The following is an 11,431-nucleotide window of genomic DNA, read 5'->3' as shown; positions in this document are numbered from 1 at the left end:
CGGACTCATTAATTTCCAGTTTTTCCCAATTGCAGATTTTAGCAGAGTCAGAAAAATTCCACCACTCAAAAGAAGCATTCACAATTTTTTGAACTGCTCCTATATTTTCATCTAAAAAGAAAAATTCATTAACACAACTGAGCAGTGATCAAGAATACATGTAAATGAATTTATTGAAGAGATTGCTTGATCTCAAATCTTGAGGTACATTGAAATCCCCGCACCCCAGTATCCGCAATATCTAATTTAGATGTTAGTTCCTCAGGAAAATTAGCACAAATCTGAGCAACTTTCACCTTTTAAACACCATAGCGAACAATTCACTGAATTCATCAGTTGTATTCATTAGCCAGTCATTGCTGCATGAACATACCTTGACTGTATGAAATAACTTGCTGGCACTGTTCTGATGAATCTTGGATTCTCTTGGCAAAATACTTTTTCTTAGCTTCCTTTGTATTTCCCCAAGGAGGGGACCAATAAGCCTCCATGTTTTCAGGGAGCAGGTTTTGCGCATCTCTCTGCCTGTCGTAGATTATGTTTAGTGTATTTTAGTTCGATGACCTTTTTGCTTTAAATTCCTTCCTCGTAACTATTATGTTACATGCCCTAATCAAGGATTGATATCACCTTGTTTCTAAGGAATTGGTATCCTGACCATCCAAGTTCTTCAGGTCAGGTAACCAGGACACCTTCAGTATGTTACAATTGATCTGACAACGTATCCATCAGGTTGGATGAGGAAGGCTACTCACTGCCGCAAATGCTGGAATCTTGATCTTGTTATCCATTTCACTCTCATAGACAGACTGGAACATAATGTTCACCTGAACAATTTATTTAATTCTCCTAGCAGGATGGTAGTCCTCACTCGCACATGGGAGACATCATCAGATGGAGCCCGACGTGGAAAACCTGTGTCAAAGTTTCTAGAACTGAGCCTGCCCAGCAAAGCAGTGATAAAGACTGAAAACTTAAGTTTATAAACTCCAGAAGGATAAGTGTCAGTTGGTAAAAATAGTCTCCTATATTATCCTGATCACCCTTTTAACGCTGTGGCGTTTCGATGCAGTATATCTTCATCAGGGTCAATTAGTATGTAGTAATGGAGACAGCAGAAAGCTTACGTGGGCTAGTGAGACTTAGAGCATATTTAATTTATACCAACTGATTCCTGTGGACTTGAAGATCTTTACAAGCAATCTATGTGTTATGACTTTGTTGGAAATAGTGAACCCTGGGCTGAGATGAGTGATGTCTCCACCCACAGGGAGGAGACCTATGGGCCTCACCATCGGGTGTGGTCTCAGTGATGTAGGACACAACTGTAAAGAGCTTTTATTAGGGAGAAAAGAAGGGGAAAGATACCTATTCACATGTAAAAGCGTGATGGTGACAGGATTTTATCTAATTATTTAATGTATTAAATACTGTATATAACATTCCTTTTTTTTAACATTGATTCTGTGTAAATGTGCCATTTTTAATGTTTCTAGTATTTGTAATTCATTGGTAGTCATATTTTTTAAGTTTGCATAATTCTAATGTACGGTGGTTTGTCTCCTGTATATGCCGTTCAGTATCAGCGTTTTTGGCGCAAAAAGGAAGTATTTAAACAGCGAATCTGACGTGCAGCACGACATTTCCGGCTGCGGTTTTGGCGGTTTTGATCACCTGAAAAAGCTAGTATCGACGCGGCAGAACTGGTGTCCGGATGCTACGGACCCAGTCACTGAAGTGGTTGCGTCAGCATTTGTATGTTGATGGTGAGTTTATATTCAATCAAAGAGCGTTTTATAATCAGCACGGCAGCAGTTTCCAAATTCTGTCTCTTGAGCTCAGTATGATTAGCATTTAGCGCGGTTTTTACGCTTGGTATGACGGTAACCTTAAATTTCCGTTTTTGAACTGTTTGGCATATTTTTTTAACTTGTAATTTTAAGACTGATGTGCGGTGCACTGGTTATCAAATGAGTGGTGGGCTTTATATTCAGCATAACTATGGTTTGAGCACCATGTCTGACAGCAGTAACAATTCTTAAATCTACACATTTTGTCTTTTCACTGCTGAGCCTTAGTCGCTGTTTCTCTGCACGCCAGCGCCGGCGTTCTCATAATGGTGGTGGTGAGGTTACAACCAATGAAAGAGTTTTTTTTTTTTTATTCAGCACGGTAGTGGTTTTTAAGCTCGGTTTTTATACCCAGTATAATAGTAATCTTAAAAATTGTTTGGCTTAACTTATAGTTTTTAAAGTCTTTTTAAGATTGATGTGTTGGTACACTTATTCAGCACAATTCCTGATAAGGCTTTTAGTCATTCATCATAATACATGTTATGCAAAGCCAGCAGTTTAAATTATATTTATATAGACACAGTCATTTTAAATCTACATATTTTTATGTCCTCAATTTTTGAGCCTTAGTCACTGCATGTCAGTACTTAAAACATTTTTTTAGTGGTTGTTTTTGAACTCTATTTATCTTGGTTAGACATCCATGTGATACATTGTTTCAAGGTTGCCACTATGTTTCATATAGTGGCCTTATTTGTTATAACACCAGTTATTGTTTGTCTTGAAGGTAATTGCTTAACATTCCTAAAGAGACTGAACTGTCATGTGGAGACAGACCACCGGCATAGGTATTTTATAGTCATTTTCTCACATATTTTTACACATGACTCATGCATATGGGCACTTATGGAATCATATTTTTTTAGAGTTCTCTCATAAGGAGGGTTAATTGATTAGACCATGTTTTAATATTTTTGTTATTTAGTATTGTGTATTGTCAATTATGTCTGTTTTTTTATTTTGTATAATTTCATTATGTTTGGTGTATATGTCCTTTCAAATTTATATGTTTTTTATATATGTGATTATATTTGTTTTATTCTGCTAGCCCCTGAAGCAGCTCAGAGAGTGAAACTCAGCTTGAGTCGGGCTTTTTTGATGTTTTGTGCATAATAAAGATCTCCTGGTGTTCACTGATCCTCTTGTAAAGGTTGTAATAGCCCCCAGGGGTGACCCACCAGTGGCTTTTGTTGGGCACATGTGGGGCAGTCGTCTACCTATGCCCAAATGTCTTGAGTCATATTGGGCCACCAGTAGTAGCATTGCAGAAGTGCTTGAGTGCGAGAACAGCTGGGATGTCCAGCAATTCGGGAATCGTGAGCCCACTTTAGTACCTTTTCTCGTAGCCTACGGGGAACCACCGTTTTACCAATGGGAATGGTTGTGACTGAGGATAAGTGAATACATGCTGGATCAATGACATGCTGAGGCGCTTCAGTGGCATCTTTGGGTAGGAAAGAGCGTGAGCCCTCATGTTCTTGTCGGCTGGGTGGTATTTCAAGTCATAATTAAAATGAGCGAAGAAGTGACCAGCGAGCTTGTCTGGTGTTGAGCGAGTTTGAGATGCTCCAAGTTCTTATGATCTGTGAATATGGTGAACCTGTGTTGGGCTCCTTCTAGCCAAGGATGTCACTCTTCAAGCGCCAACTTAATGGCGAGGAGTTCACGGTCACCCATGCAAGAGTTGCATTCTGCTGGAGAAAATTTTCGTGAGAAGAATGAGCAGGGATGCAATGTACCAGTGGGAGAGTGCTGGCTCAGCACTGCACTGACTCCGATAGCGGATGCGTCCACCTCCAGGTTAAATGGATGGTTTGGGTCAGGGTGTCGAAGGCAGGGCACTTGAATGAAGGCTTCCTTAAGGTTGTTGAAGGCTGCCACTGCCTCGGAGCTCCAGTTCCAGGTGTCTGCTCCTTTCCGCATGAACGCGGTGAGCAGGTTGTGAGAGAGGAATAGTTTGCAATGAAACGGCGTTAATAATTTGCAAATCCAAGGAAATGCTGGAGGGCTCAAAGACCAGATGGCTGGGGCCATTGACTGATGCTTTGAAGCTTGTTGGGATCCATGGTAAAACCATGCTTAGAGACAATGTATCCCAGTAAGGAAAGGCTCTCTTGCTTGAATAGGCACTTATCTAGCTGTTGCAATGCTTCTCGTGAGCCTAGCCACGAGCAGCCTCTTACCTCTCCCAGGCCACACCCAGTCACCTTCGCAGCATGGAGCCGCTGACGCCAGGTCCTGGCCTCACGGCCTTGTGCCACTGTTTTTCCTGCTCTGCGGCGGGTCAGCCACTGTCGCCATTCCTCTCTCACAGCCCGGAGGCCGCTGACGTTATCCTCTCTCCTGCGGTGGGCAGAGCCGCCACCGCTGTGCTCCTACGTGGCCCGGAGGCTGCCTCCGACCTGCCTTGCATCCTAGTGCCGCTCCTGCGTGCTCTCTGAGGCATGGACGCCACCATTGCTGTCCATAGTCCAGCCTCTCCTGCCTTCTTAAAGGGCCCACAGTGGGAGTAGCCCTGCGGCCCCACTTGATGATGTCAGCTGGGTGTCTTCTCTTCAGCCCTATAAAAGTGCACCTTCACAAGGAGTCAGTCCACTCCTGGACTTCTCATCAATTCCAGCTGCTTCAAGGCACTCCGCTTTTCATGGGAATTCTCTCGTCTTCATCTGTGGTTCCTGGGCTCTTGTCAGATCCCATGTCTTCGCCTTCAGATGTCCTTGTTCCCTCTGGCTCCTCTCTTCAGATGTCCTTGTCCTTGGATGGTCCAGTTCTTCGATACCTGTCTCCAGTTGTTCCAGCTTGGCGTATAGCTGGTTTTCCTGCAGGCACTGGAGAACCTGGTGGACATCTTGTTGATGAGTGGTTAAATCATTAGAAAAAATAAGGATGTCATCCAGATAAACGATGCCTTGGAGTATAACAGGTCACAGAAGTTCTCATTCATCATTCACTGAAAAACCGTTGGGACATTGCATAGGCTGAAGGGCATTACAAGATACTCGTAATGCCTATCCCTGGTATTAAAAGCGGTCTTCAAAACATCATCTGGGTGAATACAGACCAGATTGTAGGCCCCTTGAAGATCAAGTTTCGTAAAGACGACTGCTCCCTGCAGATGATCAAACAACTCATTAATTAGAGGTAGAGGGTACTTATCCTTTCGGGTGATAGCACTGAGCCCCCTCTAATCTATGCAGCGACAAAGACTACTGTCCTTCTTGGTGACAAAACAGAATCCCACTCCCAGTGAGGAGGAGTGCCTAATGAATCCCTTGGCTAGATTTTCTTGAATATTTTGTCATGGCCTTCATTTCGGGCAGAGAGGGTACACTCTATCCCGAGGAGGGATAGAGTTCAATAGAACAGTAGAATCTCCGATGAGGCAGAAGAATATCAGCATTCTTTTTAGAAAAGAAGTCGGCGAAGTCCACTTAGGGTGGTGGAATCCCCAATGTGGAGATGGCCAGAGGAAGTGGTGATGGTGATTTAATTGGTTTCATGCAGACCTGGTGACAATGCAGGCTCCATTCAGAAAGTTGGAGTGACGTCCAGACAAATTGTGGGGAATGGCGCTGTAACCACAGAATGCCCAGGATCACTGGGTGCATAAACTTATCGAGAACCAAGAACTCTATCTCCTCTTCATGGAGCGTGCCAATCCGCACCAAGACAGGTGCAGTGACGTGGGTGATCCAGCCCGGCAAAGGATTCCCATGGATGGAGGCTAGGAGTTAGAGGTGTTTCAATGGGCTTGGTCGAAATATATAGATGGTTGGCAAGATCCTTAAGCAAGAAATTTCCCCCAGCCCTGAAATCCACTAGAGCCAAGATTGGAAATGAGCAGGTCTTCCAGTCTTGGCTGAGGGGCCGAAGAGACAGGGCCTAAGGTCAGGGCCCTAACTAACCTTAGGCCTGGGAGTTTCCTGGATGGACCGGGCACTGAGATAGGTGATGCCCCACTGTGCCGCAATAAAGGCAGAATCCTGCTTGGCGTCTTCGCAAATGCTCCTTCGGTGACAACTGGCCTTGACTCAAGTGCATGGGTTCCTCGGTCTTTTTGGCAGAGGTTTCACTGGGAGCCGGTCCTCCAGTTGGCAGAAGGAGAATGAGTTCACTCGCAGATGGGATGGTGAACGGTCCAGAGCTCCCGAGTACGTTCCTGGAGGCGGCGGTCAAGGCGGCCCGTGAGGTTGATTAAGTCCTCCAAGGAGGTAGGAAGCTCCCGTGCTGCAAGCTTGTCTTTGATCTGGGATGAGAGACCGTCTAGGAAGATAGGGCATATGCAGTTCAGAATTCTATGGTGTAATCACTGGGGCAGATTTTAAAAAACAGCACGCGTGCATACTTTTGTTCGCGCACCAGGCGTAAACAAAAGTACGCCGGATTTTATAAGATACGTGCGTAGCCACGCATATCTTATAAAATCCGGGGTCAGCGCGCGCAAGGGGGTGCACATTTGTGCAACATGCGCGCGCCGAGCCCTGCACACGCTGCCCATTCCCTCCAAGGCCGCTCCGAAATCGGAGTGGCCTCGGAGGGAACTTTCCTTTGGCCTCCTCCCACCTTACCCTCCCTTCCTCTACCTAACCCACCCCCCAGCCCTATGTACACTCCACCCCCTACCTTTGTTGACAAAGTTACGCCTGCTCGAGGCAGGCGTAACTTTGCGCACGCTGGGCTCGCTGCCGCTCTCCATGGTCCGGAGGCCGCGGCCACACCCCCAGAACGCCCCGGGCCGGAACCATGCCCGTGGCGCCGCCCCCAGATGACACGCTGGCCACGTCACGCCCCCGATGACATGCGAATCGAGACATTCCCCTGACACGTCCCCCCAGGAAAACCCCGGGACATATGCGCATCCCGGGGCTTGCGCACGCCGCCGAGCCTATGCAAAATAGGCTTGGCGCGCGCAGGGTTTTTTTTTAAGGGTTACGCGCATAACTTATGCGCGTAACCCTTTTAAAATCTGGCTCACTGAGCACATGCTGCCCTTGCCAGAGACGAAGGAGGTCCAAGCTAGCAGCGGCTCATCTATCCTGGTCATCAAAGATCCCTCTTGAAGGTGGCCACGAAGTGAGTAAGGTCATACAGAAGAGGGTCTACTCATTCCCAGAGCAGAGAGGCTTATGCCAGGGCCTTCCCCTCCAAGCAGGAGAGAATAAAGGTCACCTTGGAAGCATCATCTGGGAATGCGGTGGGCAACAAGGAGAAATGCATATAACATTGATGAACCCCCGGCAGTTTCGGGTCTCCGCAATAATATGGAGGGCTGTGAGGGTGCAGCCTACAGAGCCAGGCTGACCCCAGCCAATATTGGCATAGCTGGAGTAGAAGTGGAGTCCAATCGGGCTCCTGAATGTTAAGCGCCAGACCTGGGATGACTTAAGAGTGGAGGCCTCCGCCAAGTCCATGGCCTTGGCAACCTGCTGGTGGAGTGGACCCTGCAACCAAGGGAGGAGTTGATGCTACCTGAGAGGAGACCCCCTCAGACCCTCCCGTTGGTAGGCAAGGCCAGATGGGAAGCAGAGGCCAGCTGGAGCTTGTGGGCCTCTGCGTGGCTGATCCCACAGAAGGTGGCACAGCGAAGATACAGGCTGGGTCCGGGCAGGCAGTCGGAACAGGCGGCGATACACGTAGTCCGGGTTCTGGCCAGAGGTCGAGGCAGGCAGTAGTACTCGTAGTCAAAGTTCAAGCCAGAGGTCAGGAACCAGGAATTCCAACCAAGGAAGGGAAACAGGAGGACAAGAGCAGGGCAGGAGAAGGAGTCAGAGAACAGAGTAGCCAGGAGTAGGAATGCTGGAAAGAGGAACGCAGCTCTGGAGAAGCGAAGGGACTTGTTGCCAAGGACCTTTAAATTTGTAGAGATGTGCACATGTGCCTAGGAGAGCATACACCCAAAGCGGTGGCGGCAGCATTCCAGGGGTTGCCACGTGTGGCATGTCAGAGATGGGGAACCTACTTGGCCCCGCTGGGTCTGAGGCAGCAGCTAGAGAGCTGGATGATGGCTGAAGAGTTTGTGGACGGAGGTGGCTGGGTGCCACGACCAGGGCACCCAGGGATGCTAGGCCAGACCAGCATCAGAAGGTGAGGGCAGCCAACCTCAGGCTCCTGCAGTTGGAGATTGTAACAGCTCTGAGGCTTCTATATCCAGTTCTGGGGCACTGGGTGTTTCCTGCTCCGGATATGCTGGTAAATTTGACCTTTGCAATTTGAGCATCAACTTCTGAAGGGCTCCTTCTATAACCAACTGTTTAGCTGTCACTATCTCCTGCTCTGAGCCTTCTGGCATATCAGATCCGGTGCACTAGCTGTTTCTTGCTCTGAGTCTGTGGTATATCTGTCCCTTTGGATGTGGAAATTTCCTTCTGGTCTCCAACTGTAATCAACTCTTGGGCTATCTCTTGCCCTGGGATACTGGGTTCCCCTGCCCTGAGGCTGCAGATATATTTGACCCTAGAGCTATAGGAATTTCCTACCTTGTTGTAGCTAGTATATTAAACTCTTGTGCCATCTGCATCTCCTGCTCTGAGGCTCTTTCTTTAGCCAGTGCTGGAGGTTAGGGTGTCTCTTGCTGTGGGTATGCTGATATATCTGTCCCTTGGGATGTGGACATTTCCTTCTGGTCTCCTGCTGTAACCAATTCTTGGGCTGTCGTTTTCTCCTGCTTTGAGGCTGCTGGAATATCAGACCCTGGGGCACTGGGAGTTCCCCTGCCCTGGGGTTGCTGATATATCTGAGCTTTGTGACATGGGCATCTCCTTTCCTGTGGCACTTGTCATTTCATTGCTTGAACTTGCTGCTATATCCATTTCTTTGTCTGTCGTCATCTCCTGCCATGAGCTTCCTACTATATACATTCCTGGGTCTGCAGGCTTATCCTTCCCTAGGGCCGTCAGTACATTCAACCCCATTGGCCATTGACATCTCCTGCCCTGGGGTAACTGGTATATTTAACCCTTGGGCCCTGGGTGTCTCTTGCTCTGATGCCTTTTCTCTACCCAGTCCTGGAGCACTGGGTGTCCCCTGCTCTTTTAATGCCATTATATCTGACCCTTGGGATTTGGACGTTTCCTTCTGAATGGCTCCTACTATAACCAATTCTTTAGTTGTCATTATCTCTGACCATAGACCGGTGAGCCTGACTTCAGTGCCAGGAAACGTTTTGGAAACTTATAAAGAATAAAATCACAAAACATTTAGCTGTTCATGGTGTAATGGGACAGAGCCAGCATGGATTTACCCAAGCAAAGTCTTGCCTCACAAATCTCCTACATTTTTTGAAGGGGTGAATTAACATGGAAACTAAAAAGTCATGGGATAGGAGGCGATGTCCTTTTGTGGATTGCAAAACACAGGAAACAGAATAAGATTAAATGGTCAGTTTTCACAGTGGAAAAAGGTAAACAGTGGAGTGCCTCAGGGATCTGTACTTGGACTGGTGCTTTTTAATATATTTATAAATGATCTGGAAAGAGATAAGACAAGCGAAGTGCAGATGACAAAATTATGCAGAATAGTTAAATCTCAAGTGCATTGTTATAAATTTCAGGAGAACCTTGTGAGACTGGAAGATTGGGCTTCCAAATGGCAAATGAAATTTAATGTGGAAAAGTGCAAGGTGATGCATATAGGGAAAAATAATAATATACAATGTTAGGTTCTATCTTAGGAGTTACCACCCAGGAAAGATATCAGGTCGTCATAGTGGATAATACATTGAAATTGTCAGCTCAGTGTGCAGTAGTGGTCAAAAACGCAAACAGAATGTTAGGAATTATTAGGAAGGGAATGGTTAATAAAATGGAGGATGTCATAATGCCTCTGTATCGCTCCATGGTGAGACTGCACCTTGAATACTGTGTGCAATTCTGGTCGTCGCATCTCAAAAAAGTAGTTACACTGGAGAAAGTGCAGAGAAGGGTGACCAATATGATAAGGGGATGGAACGGCTGCCCTGTGAGGAAAGGGTAAACAAGTTAGGGCTGTTCAGTTTGGAGAAGAGATGACTGAGGGGGGGATATGATAGAGGTCTACAAAATCATGAAAGGACTTGAACAGATTAATGTAAATCAGTTATTTATTCTCTCAGATAAAAGAAGGACTAGGGGCACTCCATGAAGTTAGCAAGTAGCTCATTTAAAACAAATCAAAGAAAATTCTTTTTCACTTAGTGCATAGTTAAGCTCTGGAATTCATTGCCAGAGGATATGGTTACGATGGTTACTGAAATTGGGTTTAAAAAAGGTTTGGAAAAGTTCCTAGAAGAAAAATCCATAAACTGGGAATAATTAATATGCAATAGTTGTTAGAAAGCTATTTAATGTTTGGGTACTTGCCAGGTAATTGTGACTTGGATAGGCCACTTTTGGAAACAGGATGCTGGGCTTGATAGATCCGTCATCTGATCCAGTATGGCATATATTATGTTCTCATAGTCTTCTGCTCTGACCCTTCTGGCATATCAGACCTTGGGGCACTAGGTGTCTCTTTCTCATAGTCTGCTGATATATCTGTCCCTTTGGATGTGGAAATTTCCTTCTGGTCTCTTGCTGTAACCAACTTTTGGGCTGTTTTCATTTCCTCCCCTGGATCACTGGGAATGCCCTGCCCTGAGGCAGTTGTTATATCCACCCCTATGGCTCCAGGCATATCCTGCCCTGTGGCTGTTGGTACATTCAACCCATGGGCCTTAGACATCTCCTTCCCTGCAGGAGCTGATATATTCAGACTTTTGTCCCAGGACATCTCCGGCTCTAAGACTTCTATATCCAATTCTGGGGCATTGGGTGTCTCCGTGGCTGGGTATGCCGGTATATCTGACCCTTGGGATTTGGGCTTCTCCTTCTGGACTCCGTCTATAACTAGCTCTTGGGCTGTTGCTATCTTCTGCTCTGACCCTTCTCACATATCAGATTCTGGAGCACTAGGGTTCTCTTTCTCTGAGACTGCTGGTAGAGCCGTCCCTTTGGATGTGGATTTTTCTTTTTGGTCTCCTGCTGTAACCAACTCTTGGGCTGTTTTCATTTCCTGCTCTGGAACACTGGGAATCCCCTGCCCTGAGGTAGGTGTTATATCCACCCCTGGGGCTACAGGCTTATCCTGCTCTGTGCCTGTTGGTACATTCAACAATTGGGGTATGGACATCTCCTGCCCTGTAGGAGCTGGTATATTCAGACATTTGGCCATGGGCATCTCCAACTCTGATGTATCTATAGCCAGTGTTGAGGCACTGGGTGTCTCCTTGTCTAGGAATGTTGATATATCTGAACCTTGGGATTTAGGCATCTCCTTGTGGTTTCCTTCTATAACCAACTATTGGGTTGTTATCTCCTGCTCTGACCCTTTTGGCATATCAGACTCTGGGGTACTAGGTGTCTCTCTCAGAGTCTGCTGATATATCTGTCCCTTGGGATGTGGACATTTCCTTCTGGTCTCCTGCTGTAACCAACTTTTCGACTGTTTTCATTTCCTGCCCTGGAACACTGGGAATCCCTTGCCCTGAGGTAGGTGTTATATCCACCCCTATGGCTCCAGGCATATCCTGCCCTGTGGCTGTTGGTACATTCAACCCTTGGGCC

Source organism: Rhinatrema bivittatum, chromosome 8 (genome assembly GCF_901001135.1).
Source record: "Rhinatrema bivittatum chromosome 8, aRhiBiv1.1, whole genome shotgun sequence".
Lineage (NCBI taxonomy): Eukaryota > Metazoa > Chordata > Amphibia > Gymnophiona > Rhinatrematidae > Rhinatrema > Rhinatrema bivittatum.
Note: the sequence above shows the minus strand (reverse complement) of the source record.